Source organism: Lactuca saligna, chromosome 1, assembly GCF_052625555.1.
Source record: "Lactuca saligna cultivar CGN05327 chromosome 1, ASM5262555v1, whole genome shotgun sequence".
NCBI lineage: Eukaryota > Viridiplantae > Streptophyta > Magnoliopsida > Asterales > Asteraceae > Lactuca > Lactuca saligna.
In genome coordinates this window covers 46,771,340-46,787,499 of record NC_136417.1, presented here as the reverse complement: position 1 = coordinate 46,787,499, position 16,160 = coordinate 46,771,340, and the positions used below count along the sequence as shown (strand labels likewise).

At 35.2% G+C, this 16,160-nt stretch overlaps 1 long non-coding RNA gene across 1 annotated transcript; it reads left to right on the top strand.

The window, feature by feature from the left end:
* The first annotated feature begins 1,716 nt into the window (after nt 1–1,716).
* Nucleotides 1,717–3,982, top strand: LOC144997828 (uncharacterized). The gene is made up of 2 exons (XR_013659957.1): nt 1,717–2,538; nt 3,830–3,982. It is a non-coding gene; the product is annotated as an uncharacterized LOC144997828 (long non-coding RNA).
* The last annotated feature ends 12,178 nt before the right edge of the window (nt 3,983–16,160 follow it).

Sequence of the window (16,160 nt, the reverse complement as noted above, 5' to 3'; positions counted from 1 at the left end):
AATGTTAGTTGGAAGTGTGTCAAAAAAATGTTTCAAGTTCGAAGTGTGTCAAAAAAAAGAAAGAAAAAAATTATTTTTCTTAAAATCATTATATATATATATATATATATATATATATATATATATATATATATATATATATATATATATATATATATATATATATATATATATGTGTGTGTGAGAGAGAGAGAATGTGTGTAAAAAAAAAAAAAAAAAAACATGACATCAAATCAAATGTCAATGATTTGATTTTATCACATTAGGAGGGTAAATGTGAAAAAATGATATTTATAGCAAAACTTAAAACCAATTTTTACTTTTATAATATAATTAATTTATAATCCGTAAAAATCACGGATTATAGAAATTAATCAAATTTTATAGTAAAATTTAAAATTATTAATCAATTATTTTAAATACTTATTAATTAAGACATATTTTTATTTTATATAAAATTATAAGCGTTGATTTAAATCAATAAGTGAAATTATATCGTTTTATAATATGTATTAACTTTATTTAATTTTTATTTTTATTTTATTAATTTAATATAAATAGATTTTAAATTTTAAAATTTGAGATGAAGAGTTAATAGATTAACAAGTTACATGTCATTAATTATAAGACTTAGAGGGTGTTTGGAGTATCTTTTCCGAGGGCAAAATGATTTTTGAAAAAGTTCCAAAAAGCTAGATTTTCCTGAATTTTTCAAAATGTCAGTTATTTTCCCTCTGAAAAGATATCTCAAACACCCTTTAATAATGTGACATGACAAAATAAGAATAAAACTATTTTTTTATTAGAATAAAAATATTTTTTAATCATTATTTTAATATAAGTTTTTTAGATTATAATTTTCTTCTTTTACAAATATTTTACTCCATAAAACAATTTAAATTGAAATTGAAATAGGAAGTTAACGAATGTCATATAGCAATTTTTTATTTATATATATATATATATATATATATATATATATATATATATATATATATATATATATATATATTGTAGTTCGACAAAAGTATAGAAATAATAATTTGCTACAACTTTTACGAAAATGACAAAATATATTTATTATGTTGCCGAAAAGAAATAAATTAGAACTTATTTGCTGTTTTCTGAAGAAAAAAATAATTGGAAAGTTAATAGATACTAGAGTGTCATTACAAATAATTAGTTCTATTTTCAACCTTGAACACAATTTTATTACCGAAAATAAAATTATTTAATTGCAACTGAATCGTTTTATATTTGTCGAACGCGCATGTGACGCGGCAACGCCCAAAAAAAATGAAATAAAATAAAGAAAATGTCGGTAGAGAGTGGGCTCCACTGACCATATGTCCTTCTTCTGACACCACCTATCACGCTGACTCAAAAAAAATTGGGGTCCACCAAACAAAAAGAACTACTTTTTTTTTTTTTTTTTTTTTTTTTTTTAATGGGTGATGGGCATCCACGACTCCTTTTTCATCAATATATTTTTATATAACTCATGCATTGAAGATCAAGTGATGTACGACCCTTTGAATTTATTTTGGTTTATTAAAAATTTAAATATATTTTTAGCTTAAGATTGTTTTTCAAAAAAGCCTTTGAGAAATAAACTCCAATGTAGACATTTATTGAATTCTGTATATACTAATATTATCATTTATTGAATTCTATATATACTAATATTATCCTTTAGAGTTGGAGGCTATATGAGGATGCGAGAGTTATGTATACTAATATTATCCTTTAGAGTTGAATTCTATATGTACTAATATTATCCTTAGACAGACGGACAAAGTGAGAAGACTATTCAAATACTGGAAGATATGTTGAGAGTCTGTGTGATCGACTTTGGAAAAGCATGGGATATTCACTTACCCCTTGTCGAATTTTCCTACAATAACAGTTATCACACGAGCATCAAAGTTGCTTCATTTGAAGCCCTTTATGGCCGGAAGCGCAGATCCCTTCTGTGTTGGGCTGAGGTGGGTGACACCCAGTTAGCTAAAGGACAAGTTCTTGACACCACTCTCACAGGTCCGGAAATCATTCGGGAAACGACGGAGAAGATCGTTAAGATTCGTGAACGATTGAAAGCCTCTGGAGACCGACAGAAAAGCTACGCAGACAGACGAAGGAAGCCTTTGGAATTCCAGGTGGGAGACCGCGTTCTTTTGAAAGTCTTGCCCTGGAAGGGCTTGATACGTTTCGGAAAACGTGGGAAGCTTAATCTAAGATACATAGGGTCTTTCGAGATTCTCGCTAGAATCGGCCCTCTAGCTTACAAACTCAACCTACCTCGCGAGCTTAGTAACGTACATTCTACATTCCACGTCTCAAACTTGAAAAAGTGTCTGTCCGACGAGACTCTTGTAATCCCACTCGACGAGATCGAAATCAAGGAGAGTCTCAACTTCGTGGAAGAACCTGTAGAGATCATGGACCGTGAGGTCAATCAGACAAAGAAAAGCCGCATCCCGATAGTGAAGATTCATTGGAACGCCAAGCGAGGACCTGAATTCACTTGCGAGCGAGAGGGTCAGATGAAACTGAAATATCCTCATCTATTTGCTTAGTTATTTGTAACTACTTATTTGCTTAAACTCTAATTTCGGGACGAAATTCCTTCTAACGGGGGGATGATGTGACAACCCGAAATTTCTTCTCTGAACAATCATTCACGTCAATAGAAAATCAGAACTGTTCCTGCTATCTGTTAAAGCATTTTGGAGTCAGTTTAAGTGTGTTAAAGCATTTTCGCAAAAACTCCAAGAGTTATGAGTTTTCGGCCCAATTAGTGTTTGGACCGAAAACCCCCAGGAGTATATATATGACACTTAGCCATATTTGTCACTTTTTCACTCTTTCAAGAACAAGAACTGAAATCCTCTCAAGTATCATCCGATTTTTCCTTCTAAATCTTTAAAAAGTAAGTGTTTCTTACCCTATCTAGTTGATTCCTCCCATATTCAAGTGTTTTTACATGATTTCATCCATGAAATCTTTCCATTTATGTGGATCTTCAAGTGTTCTTAGTTACACCAAGAACACATACTAGTGTTTTGGGCCGAAAACACCCTTCTTTGCTTCCATATTGTAAGTATCTATCTCTTATACTTGTTATCTAGTAAGGATACTTAATTTAGAGCCTTGAAATCATCATTTTTCGAAGAACAAAAGGGGTTTTCGGTTGGTACATCTATTTAAACCGAAAACCCTAAAGAAATGTGTCAAAATGACTTTAAGCCTTCATAATGCTTAGTATTAAGTCTAGAACACTATTTTCTTGTTGGAAGCCCTTGTAAAACACCTTATGCTGGTCTTCGGGTGCCAAATGTCATACCTTTGGACGACTTACCCTGTCGTGTTTTCCAGTCGATAGTATGGTACAATTAATCACATAATACCTTGATATAAATCCGATTTAAGGTAGCTAGTACAACAGTAGTTCCTATAATACAATACTACAGTACTACATTAATTTACCCTTTACATTTATTTGGTGATTACTTCACTTAAACATTAATGTACAAACTATATTTTGATAATGATAGTTACACTTGGGAAAATTACACACTTTTATAGGAAACAAACATACAAAACAGTTGTGCCTTGGTAGAAGACTACTTTTAGTAGAAAATATAGGATTTTCTAGGAGTTACAAACTTTTAAAAACACTTACAACCATTCGCATACTTTTACTACAAACTTTTGCAAACTCATACTTCAAACAATGGTTCAAACATTTGATACAAACATAGACACTAAATACTTATGAACTCACCAGCTTAATGCTGATAAACTCTTTCAAAATAACTTGTATTCTCAGGTCATCAGTAGACAGGTATCGATGCCAGCTTTTGAGAAGATGGAGCGCATTCAAGACTCATCTTATATTTTGATTCATGTTTTAGTGTCTTATATACTACAGAACACACTTGTATTAAAATTATATATTTAATACAATGGATGATTTTGTTTACTTGTTTACTATTATACTGTGTTGTGAAACTGTACATGACGTCCTCTGCCCCAGAACGTTTCCGCCGTTCTAGATTTTAGGGTGTTACACTCTTCAAATGTGAAGTAGAAAATTGTTTTTCTTACTCTTGCACGTTTGAAATTGGTAAATTGTGATGTCTTGGATAAGACAAAGACCAACTAATACCAGCTGTCTGTAGTGTTTGTCTTGATAAGAATCCACACTAACTACTGAATATTTGTTTGTCAAGAAATGTTTCTTGACAGGAGAATCTTATATGTCAAGAGGTCAGTAGGAGTCTAAATGATCTTGAAAAGTTTCAAGAACTAATCAAGAGTAAACCTATTATTAATGTAACACCGTATTTTACAAAACAATTTTTTTTTTTTAAAATATGCCATTCATAATAAAATCAAAATGTATCTCAAATCATAAACATCCATATCAGAATATAATATTCCAAAATAATCTCCCTAGAATCACATCAAAATACTCCAACAATGTGTACAATCAAGCTGGCGCCTTCCCGCGATCCTCGTTGGTACCTGAAACGCATTTCACACAACACGGTAAGCATAAATGCTTAGTGAGTTCCGCAAAATATCACATACAGCACATACGCCACTTAAGGCTACAATATAACCCTCCAGTCGATGTGTCTCAGCGGAACCCTCCAGTTCCGTATCATTGGGCCCTCTGACTCGGTCTGTCTCGTTGGACCCTCAGGCCCGGTCTATATCATTAGACCCTCCGGTCCGGTCTATATCACATAGCATACATATATCACAAACACATATACACAAATAGCACATAACATATAAGACCCTCCGGTCTACTCATAGTTACCACACTAGGTAATGTATAGTGAGAAGACTCACCTCAGATGTCTCGATAAATCCCTGACTTGGTAGCAGTATAGTCTAGCCTCTGCCTAATCATATAAAGTAAGATATGCTCATAAATATAACTCTCGAGACTAGACCCAACCCTCTCTTAGCCTCCTCAGATGGGTAAAAGACCATTTTACCCCTCTCTTGACTCAAAGACCCCATTTTGACCAATCCCTAAAAGGTAACAAAGTCAACGGTCAAACTTTGACCTGACTCGTCGAGTGCACTTGGGCGACTCGGCGAGTCTACACATGGACTCTACTCCTCTGATTCTCTTTTGACTCACTGAGTCACTCACTTAACTCGACGGGTCACTCCCTAGATTCACAGTCTCGGGACAACTCGATTCGACTCGTCGAGTCTTTTCATGGACTCGGTGAGTCCAATCCATGCACACTTCCAATGGCTTCCTGAGGTCAGATCTGATGCTCTACTCAATAGATCTATCCTTTCTAGTCCCAATGATCACGTAAAGGTCGAAGCTTGATGCCCATGCAAAGGCTCCAAGGTTCTATTTGAAGAAATGACCTCTAATATGGCATCCTAAGTTCATATTCACCATCGATCCACATAAAGCTCAAAGGAGTAAGGTCTCTGGACCTCTATGGATCCAGATCCAAGACCATAATACGAAAAGGAACCATTTACTCAATCAAAACCATCTACCAAAGGGTCTAGAAAACCCTAACTCTATAAACAATCACCAAAACAGAAGATTGATTGAGATTATACCTCAAATAAGCACTCCTGAGCTCAGAATTCCTCCAAATAGCACCTCTTTCAGCCTTCTCTTGATCTTGATCACCTTCTTCTTGCTATACCAATGGTAGAAAGATCATATATGGCCTCTCCTCCTCACAAACGATTTAGCTCACTTAGGGTTTCTCTCAAGGGACTGGTAGCCGCAATGGGAGGCTATGAGTGCCCTTAAATAGGCTCCAAAACCCAGGATTTAGGGTTTCAATTGCCAACACAGACTTGGCGAGTCATATACCCGACTCGTAGAGTCTAGTCGTGAAGATTCGCAGAAACTTCCACACCTACTTGACGAGTCGTGGCACCAACTCGTCGAGTCCCTCTTTTTCCTGAATAAATAATTAAAAATAAATCATACCCGAAACTCTGGATGTTACAATTAAACACTACCGCACGACTTGAGGTTTGTAACCTATCGTGTTGACATATCCTTGTTTATGTGCCATTCCAGTTTAGTAAACTATGCATATGAGTTCTACGAGTTCTCAATAGACTGCATAAAGGCAAGCACCTTGTTCAATGAAAGAACATTGACAAGTATAGGTGAACTACTAAATAACTTGGAAGCGATGGTGGGACCCTTGATGACAATAAATCAAGTATGAACAAGTTCTGTCCGTGTGAGTTTGGATTTGTCACGAACATTATCTTACAATGATGGTTATGATAAATTCACACGGATAGTAACACATACACCATAAAATCTAAGTGTCATAAGGTTTCTCTCCTTCATGAAAATGATTGTGAGGAAACGCTTTCACTAAGAGAGATTTTAAGGAGATAGTGATTATGTAAATTGCATTTTCAAATTTGATTATGATTACGACATCCCTCTTCATAGTTCGAATTGTGAGATTTGGCGATTAGTCTGAACGTTTGGGACTTAGTAATATATGTTTTGAATTAGTTTATACACATATGTGAGCTATCTAAGGAAAGGTGTATGAGTTTGAGAAGCTTAGATAAAGGCTTATCGAAACATATCATATTAGAAAAGATGAACTTTGGAAGTAAATAAGTATTGTTTTCTAGAAGTTTAACTAATTTCTGAATATGTGTCGACGCTAGTGGGAGCATAAATGTTATACTGGAATAGATATAATCATCATGATAGTGGAAGCATGATTATTATTTTAAGTGTTGCAGGTTGGCAATATTAATTATAGAAAACAAAAGTTTCACTTTGCAAAGTTGTAGGGGTTGAAAAGTTGTTTTGCTATAATTAAAGGGAGAGAATGTTATACTTTGTTTAAAATCTAAAAGCTTAGATCGAGAAATTTTAATCAAATTTAGTCAATGATATATTAACTGCATTCTCAAAATTCGATTATGATTATGGCATCCCTCTTCATAGTTCGAATTGTGAGAACGTGGCAAATAGAAATATTATTACAAATGAATGATAAAGTATCATGCTTTTATGTAAGACATTATGAATCGTGTGTCATACGCTTCTCGTATAGGATTGATTGCATATGTTGTAATATTTGACCGTTCTAAAATTTTCCAAATGTTTAGGGCATTAAGAGGGAAAAAGGGACTAGAACCGGATTTGACTAAAATAATTAAACAACTGTCAAGGACAATCTAAGGTTTGCCAAGGATTGGTTGCTTGTGAGCAGTTGGAAGTATACTAATGGATGCACCATATTGACATTATTATGAATAGACAAGATTCTATTTAGAATGAGTTGTCATATGGAAAATATGGAAATGTTTCCATATTAGGAGTTAAACGTTAAGAATTTATGTCTAGATTAGAAACTTTTATGCAAGAAGGATGTTCAAAGGAATGTACTTTGAATGTGAGACTTCACATCTATGGGATTGTCGTGTAACTATCTCCAATAGAGCACTTTGTAATTTCATTGGCCGAGTCTTGGTGACTTTTGTGCTGTGACATTACAGAAGGATTGTTGCATAAAATGTTAGAATCTAACATATTCTAATAGTGGCGAGAATTTTGTATTCTTACACTAATGATTAGTATTAGGAATTGTCAAATGAGCATCATTGGAAATATGTTCATTTGATCTATTTCACGAATTAAGGACCATATGTAAACATAATGTGCATGCTTGGTGTATGGGACAACTGTTGTTATAATTCAAGTAAGAATTTGATTACCCGAAACAACAAATAATGACTAATCAATATGGTGATTAAATAAAAAATGTTTTATTTATACTCAAAGGTTTGGGGCCATATAGGATTAGAATTATTCTTGTGTTTCACTTTGCATGTTTTGACTTCCCAAATAATAAAATTATTCAAATCGTCCACAGTCGCTCATACTTTGGAAGTAGGTATGAATGAAGACTGTCATGAATCTGTATGTAGATTGTCTAAAGTGTTTAGACATAGCACAAGTTTGTTGTAGAGTTCATGAGTGCTGCTATAAGATTAGAGTATTGGATTAAACCCACGCTCACTTGGATCACTTCGTGAATTTTATCACGAGTGATTGGTGAGACGATGATATCTTATATTCTAATGTCAAATTGACACATAATAGAACATGTGGCACGATAATTTGAGTCATAAACTCTACGAGGTATTATGTATGCATGTATCATAATGCATAACATGATGGTGGAAGATAAATGACATGATATTGTAAACTACATGCCCAGAGGTTCCTTTATGGGGCATGTCCCCCCTGTTTTTGCTGTTCCTCATACTTATATCATATATGTAGGAATGCTTTTAATTTTTTTATTACCTTTTTGGTGCTTCCAAGTTTATTCTAGATCTATATGTAACGAGAAAATTATCTAAATGACTAATTAATTCGAAAAACCAAGAAAATAATATTATTTAATTTGACTAATAAATTAGGCAACTAACCTTCAATCAATCAGAAAATATATGAAAAGATCAATGTTGATTTTATAAATGAACCAGAAATCTATTTTAATGTATAACTTATTTTACTCAAAGATTAAGAAAACACAAAACCCTAAACTAAATAGTCACCACCATTATCGGCAAAAAATATTCATCGGAAAAATAACAGTCGCTAGAAAAAAGTGTGTTCATCAAAAAAAGATTCGCCCGCCACTAAAAGTAACCAGTCGCCTCACCACTCTGTCTCTCGGATCTGCCTTTCGCCGAACTGTTACTCTGTCCATTTGTGATTTTAGTATACCCTAACACCCATATCCGAAATAGGATAAATACTTCCTTTCCCAAGTCCCTAACCCTTATGACAACTGATGATTGGGTCGCAGCCCCTACCAACGAAGCACTTTCAAAACCAGGTGTTACACTTCCCTTGCCATGTAGCATTAGTTTTTCTTCTGGTTGGTTGAGCCATCTTCTTCACTTGTTGCAACCGTGCATATATTTCCTCTCTTTCGTTTGTTATCAGGCTCCTCATCTTCATTACCCGAAGACCAAACCTGATGATCTTTACGAACTTGAGCTACACATGATTTTGATTTTTCCTTCTCCTTATCTTCCATCTCCCGAGTCAGTCTAAGATAAAATACTTTGTCTTTCACCACATTTTCTTTGCAATCTCTTTCAAAGTGATTTTCCTTGTGACATTTGTGGAAAACGAGAACTCCATCTTTGTTATCTTCAGTATTAGTACCGGAGTCTGGTGTTTTGTTTGTTTGTGGAATTTCTTTGTGATTAGAAATCATCAGAGGTGTGTTCTGAGGCTGAGGTTGGTGATGAGGATTTCTGGGATATTGTTGATGATTATTCTGCGAGTTGTAATTTATGTTGAAAGGTGGTTTAGTGAACTATTAATTTTTGTGAAAAGTGGGTGGTGGGAGGCGATTGAACTGTTGACTAACGAGGGCTATGGCATTTTGGAAATCTTCCTCATCATCTAGTTCTATATCTGCCTCATATGACTGTAGTGAATTGTCATATGGATGTTCATATGATGACTCTTTGGGATAGGAATATTGCGGTGCTTTGATGGCATACTAAGGAGCTTGAGCCATTAAAGCAAGTGATCACCCACATCTGCACATTCTTTCAAGACTATGGATTCTTGATCCTGAAGTTCACCATAGAGTTTGAACAGAGAAAGAGTATGGATCTTCCTATCTCCTTGAACTATCATTTTTACAGTCGTCCAATGTCTTCCTAACCTGTTGAGAAACTGAAAATTCGTTTCATGGTTGCTTCTAACGGTACCATCATTTTAGAGTTTAGTGATTATGAGGTTAAATCTCTTAAAGGAGTCATCAAGACTTTCTCCAGGTAGTTCTTTGAAGTTGGTGAACTCGTTGAGAGCAGTGGTGAGCTTCTTGTCTTGTGCTTGTTCAGAACCTTGGTAGAGATATTTGAGTACTTCCCAAATTTCTTTGGCAAATTTATAGTTGATGATGATGTCAAAGTTGTCTAGAGGAATTCCACATGAAATTTCATAGAAGGTAATTGCGTCTTTCTCCATCTTATCGAGATCATCATTTGTGGGTTGTTCATGGCCGCTAGACCACCTCCAAGTATTGGCTAAGCACCATCAAAAGTAATGAGAGTGAGAATGGGGACATGAAGTTCTTCCTCTAAAGATCTCCAAACATCTCTTCCTAGTCTCTATAAATATCTTTCCATTCTTTGGGACCAATGATGATATTCACTTGCAACTAGTATTGGAGCTCTATTAGAACCTCCAACACTGTTTGAAATGTTTAAAGAATAAGCTCGTGTCATTTTCCTTGTTTTAATGATCTTTAGTGGTATATCAGGCCTTTTGTGTCATTTTCCTTGTTTGAGAGAAGAACTTAATAACGAGTTAATATATTGCAGAAATGTAAGTTAATCTCAATGAATCTTTGTTAGCTTAACAATAAAGTTAGATTGCAGAAAAGTAAGGAATATAAATAGAAACAAGTTATATCAATAAGAATAAACAAGTAGACACTTAGTTGAATTGTAACATGGTTTGCACTGAAACACAAGTTAGTAAATGATGAACACCATAATTGAAAAGGACTTGGATAAAGTATCAATCAGATAACTCTAGATATTATTGGGATGAAGATATATTGTATTGACAAGATCTAAATTGGTGCATAAACATGAAGAGGAACACTCTATTTATAGAGGTCAAAAAGTTACAAAGAAGTAATAAACAATTACAAAGCTACTGACTTCGGTGACTCTAAAAGGTACACCACACCATATAATACAAGGTTTACACGCAGAGTCAGTTAAAGTAACTTGTTTCAATCTTCATGTTCAAAATATATCTTCGGGTATTTTCTTCTTGTCTTCGAGTTCCACTGATGGTTAACAGTATTCAACATTCTCCTATCTGGTTCATAAAAGCTTTTGATCTTCGGGTCCTTCTTAACTGTCGAGGGTATCTTTCTTGTATCAACAATATCTGTTAAGTTGTGCTATGCGGTACTTTGGGGGAACTCACTAAGCTTTAGCTTACAGTTTTAGTTTATTATTTCAGGTACTTCTAAGGACCGTGGCAAGGCGAAGGCGTGATCGTACATATCCTTCGAAGATATATTTTGGGAGATTTCATGATGTTTTGATCTTGGGGAATATTTGTATTTGACACTTTACTTGAAATGATTTTGGAATTGAAATCAATGGTTTCTTTTAATTTAAAAATAAAAATTTTACCATATTTTCAAGATGTTACAGGCTGGATGAACACCGCCCCCACTTTCTCGTTATGGCATATCTCGTTTCCATGAAAACGCAACTCAACGGGAGAAAGCAACCAATGGGTGGGATTTTGACCGTTGAACAGACAATATTTTTCAAAAAAAATTGATTAATTTTTTTACCTATAAATACATACTATTTTACCCAATTTTATTTACACCATTCTTTTCTTTTCCTTCAAATAATTTCAATAACTTTTAAAAAAATTGGATTCGTTCGACTCGTCTGATGATGACGATGATGATGATATGTCCATCACTATGATATATGCGTATTACAATAATGAGCTACTAGGAGGCGATATAGCCCATCTACTAGCAAGATGTATGATGTTAAATAGAAACCGCGATTACTTTGCGGATAATTGTGTCTACCGGTCAAAGGATTTCAAAAGAAGGTTTCGTTTGAGTATGAATGTGTTTGTATGGATAGCTAACGCTTTGGAAAACATGCATTGTTTCTTTTATTTTTATACATAATAAATACATCTTTATATAAAATAAATACATATTTTTACCTATTAAATATATGTTTAGGTATCGTTTTTTCCAATTAAGATATGATGGTAAAGGTAGGTGGGGATTCATAAGGTTATAGAAATGTGTTGCGGTAATTCGTCGATGGCTTACGGGAGTCATCCAATTCCATTGACAATTATATGAAAATCTCTGAAAGAATTGCAAATAGAAGGTTTGTATAAATTGTAAAAATGTGTTTTTTAAACATTTAGTGACATTTATTAGTGGAAACCTTCATTAGATGATATGCAAGAACTATATTGTGGCACATGAAGAAAGACAAGGTTTTCTCGCTATGCTTGAAAACATTGAATACACACATTGGAAATTGAAAAATGTCCCCAGGTGTGGAGAAGGAAATATGCAAGTAGTCATGATGGAGTGCCTTCGTAGGTATTAGAGGTTGTTGCTTTCCAAAATTTGTGGATTTGGCATGCTTTTAGGATTGCGGGTTCCAACAACGACATCAACGTTCTTGAGCAATCATCAATATTCAACAATCTTTTTCAGGAAAGTCACCGAATGTTCCTTTCATAGTAAATGGAAGCAAATATAATTTTAGGTTTTACCTTACAAATGGAATATATCATGCGTATTCCACATTCGTGAAGACATTCCGACACCCAATGGAATCAAGAGAAAGACAAAAATCAACATGTAAGGATGTGAAACTTGCTTTTGGAATTCTAATGTCAAAGTGACACATAATAGAACATGTGGCACGATAATTTGAGTCATAAACTTTACGAGGCATTATGTATGCATGGTGGAAGAAAAATGACATAACATTGTAAACTACATGCCGAGAGGTTCCTTTAAGGGGGCATGTCCCCCCTGTTTTTGTTGTTCATCATACTTATATCATATATGTAGGAATGCTTTTAATTTTTTATTACCTTTTTGGTGCTTCCAAGTTTATTCTAGATCTTATATGTAACGAGAAAATTATCTAAATGACTAATTAAGTCGAAATTTTTTTTATTTAATTTGACTAATAAATTAGGCAACTAACCTTCAATCAATCGGAAAATATATGAAAAGATCAATGTTGATTTTATAAATGAACCAGAAATCTATTTTAATGTATAACTTCTTTTACTCAAAGATTGAGAAAACACAAAACCCTAAACTAAATAGTCACCACCATTGCCGGCAAAAAATGTTCGTCGAAAAAATAACAGTCGCTAGAAAAAAGTGTGTTCATCGAAAAAAGATTCGCCCACCACTAAAAGTAACCGGTCGCCTCACCACTCTGTCTCTCGGATCTACCTTTCGCCGAACTGTTACTCTGTCTGTTGGTGATTTTAGTATCACCAGATATTTTATATAATTAGAGCTAACATGTGAGCTAAGGGGCTTATCATTTGTACTTTATATTATATGTTTGGTGAATACTGAGTGCACACATATATAAAAAACTGAATTATAAGTTGGTGCATCAAAAATGTAGTAGTCAAGGTGGGTCGCTCCCCCTTACATGGTCTTAGGGCAGTGCCCCTAGCGGGGTCCAAGGGGCAGAGCCCCTGGCAGTGCTCTCGCTGCCCTAAAAGGTCTTCGTAAATTTGAATTAGTTATATAGTGGAAAAATCGAATTCTAATGGGTGATTATAATAAAATGGATAAATCTTATCAATTTTGGTAACCATGGATTATACCATTAAATTCGTGATTCTCCTAACTAATTTAGAAGACGAAAACCTGAATCTGTCTAGTATAAAGGCGACTCTTTAACTGAGTCGTAATAGATCCTTCTCAGCTCTTCTTCTTCTACACGAACTCAGAACCTTCTGACAATTTGACTTGCGTTTCTATGCCTAGATACACAAGTGTCCTTTTCGATTATCCTAGATCGAATTTCCTATAACCCATATATAGGGTGTAAATATCAGTTCGGAAAGGAACTTATACGATCCAAGAGAAATTCATTTTTCTACCATCATCCTACTTAAATATCCTCCAACACTGTCTGGTGACCTTCGTGTCAGTGCTTCTTCTCCGAAAGACTTGTACCAAGCTCTAAGGACATTGTTACATTCTCTCCTCTCCGACCTTAGACGTTTGGTAAGCCCCTTTCTCCTTTTTTCTTGTTTGCTCTCTTTCTCTCGCTAAGATTTCAGATAAGGTGACATGATAATGACCCGTTCAGCTGAGAAGTTAACATATTCAAACTATTAAAAGCCTATTGTTTTAATTACTTTTACCGATTTATAAATTATTATTCTTATTAAAACATTTTTTCCAATTTATCAACAAAAAAAAATTGTAACGCCTTGTTTCGAATCATCTCCCTTTCGGGGGATAATGTCTAGGGTTTGGGTATTAGCAGGCTTAGGATCCTTGGGGATTGAGATTCGGACTCAGTTGGGGTTGGATAATGTAATTCAGATGTTTCGGGCATTCAGTTTGTGTTTGGAATCAAAGGACATTTCAATAATTAGTCAGCTCGGGTTTTTATGGAAAGTAGATGTTCATTCGGGATATCTTATGGCAAGTATAAGTTAATAATAGTGTAGATTGTCTTGATACATTTTCATGGATATAAGGATGGTTGAAATCAGAGTTGTATCGAGAAAGTTATGGCCTTCAGAATGAATTAGGGTTCGGAATGTGAGGCGTAACAAGGTGGTACACAGGGTGTACTAATACGACGGAGGTTACACGAGGCGTAGCTGGAGGTACATGAAGCGTAGGTGCAAAGGTGGTTCAGGGTACGAAACCTTGTACGCTGGGCGTATGAGGATGTATGTAGGGCGTACGAGGGTCAGGTTGAAAACCCTAATGTTTAGCGATGTACCCTACATAAGCATAATGTTAGCCTCTTTCCTTCATTTTTAAGTCATCCTCCACCCTCTAAAAACCCTAAATCAACCTTGTAGCCTCTTGGAGGTGTTCTTGAGCTTGTGGGAGGCCTTGATGCTCATTTTTGCCCTTAGGAAGGAAAGAAAAGAAGCTTGAAGTTGTTTGGCATGGTGGGAAAGCTTTAGATCCAGAATCAACACCTTGTGGGGAAGCTTTTTGAGGTAACAAGTTTGTATCTTGGCATGTGTATGCTTAGATCTCTTCATGGTAAGTTTATTATAATTTTGGTCTTCTTCTTGAGATTATGGACAAGATAGGTTGTTTAAGGGTTCATCCTTTCAGATCTAACCTTATTTTGGTATCCTTGAGCATAAGGGTTAAAGCTTTATATGTATTATGGAGTCATTCATGCATTAAGTCATCCATTAAGTCCTTTTCTAGTTTAAGAGCTTCTTTTAGTCATTTATGAACGTAAAGTTGGCATCTTTACATGGTACTCTAGCTCAAGGAGGTAATATCTATATTTTGGAAGCTTTGTCTTAATGGATTAAGTGAAAAACGAGTTTAGGTTGAAGATGGGTGAGTACGCTGGCCATATATGCAGGTACGCACAGCGAACAAGCCTTCAAGAGAGTACGCTGCACGTACATGCCTGTACTCCTTGCGTACTTGGTCTGATGGGCTATGTGCTTTTGGGCTTCAGTTTGGGCTAGCTTTGGGGCTTGGATTGCTTGGAGCTTTTTTGGGCCATCTGTAAACAAGTGTTTGGACTGGAAAATGTTATTGGGCTTTAGTGTAAGGCCCAATTAAAGGTTTGGGCCCAATTTGGAAAATTCGGCTTTGGATGGTTTTTGGTTTGTGGGCCTTTACGATTGGGAGTTTGGGCCTTAGTCTTAGACCAAACTAAAAGAGGAGTAAAATTGTATTTTTACCCCATATATGGATTATTTTGGATATGATTTGGAACCCAATTGTTAATTGGGTGTTATTTGTGTGATATCGCGGGGATTCTAGCGGATCGACAGTCGGGAATTTATTCGAGGGTTCAGCTATCGCGGTGAGTCTCCTCATTGTTCTATAGGTCGAAGGCACCAATGCCAGTCCATTTGGTTTATGTATTGTAGGAAGACCCGGAGGTAACCATTGACAGTTTGTATGAAAGGCCAGGAGGCGGATCCTGATAATTTGTATGAAAGACCAAGGTCTTAACTCTGACAGATAATTGATTGAGTAGTTGTAGATTGTATGTTAGTTATCTTTATGATGCTTGCATGGAAAACCAGGAGGTGGCTCCTAGTATTTGTCTGTAAGACCCAGGGTTTTGGTTCCCGGCCTGACAAGGAAGACCACGAGGCGACTCGTGGCATAATGGCAAGACTATGGTTGGCAAATAGCACTTTTATTGATTGATTGAATATGTATGATATGTATGACTCGTTTGATATACTGGTATGTGGTATTTAGGGAACTCACTAAGCTTTGTGTTTACAGTTTGTGGTTTATGGTTTCAGGTACTTCCGGTTCGAAAGGGAAGCGCCCGGCTTGATCGCAACACATGCACCCATGTTTTTC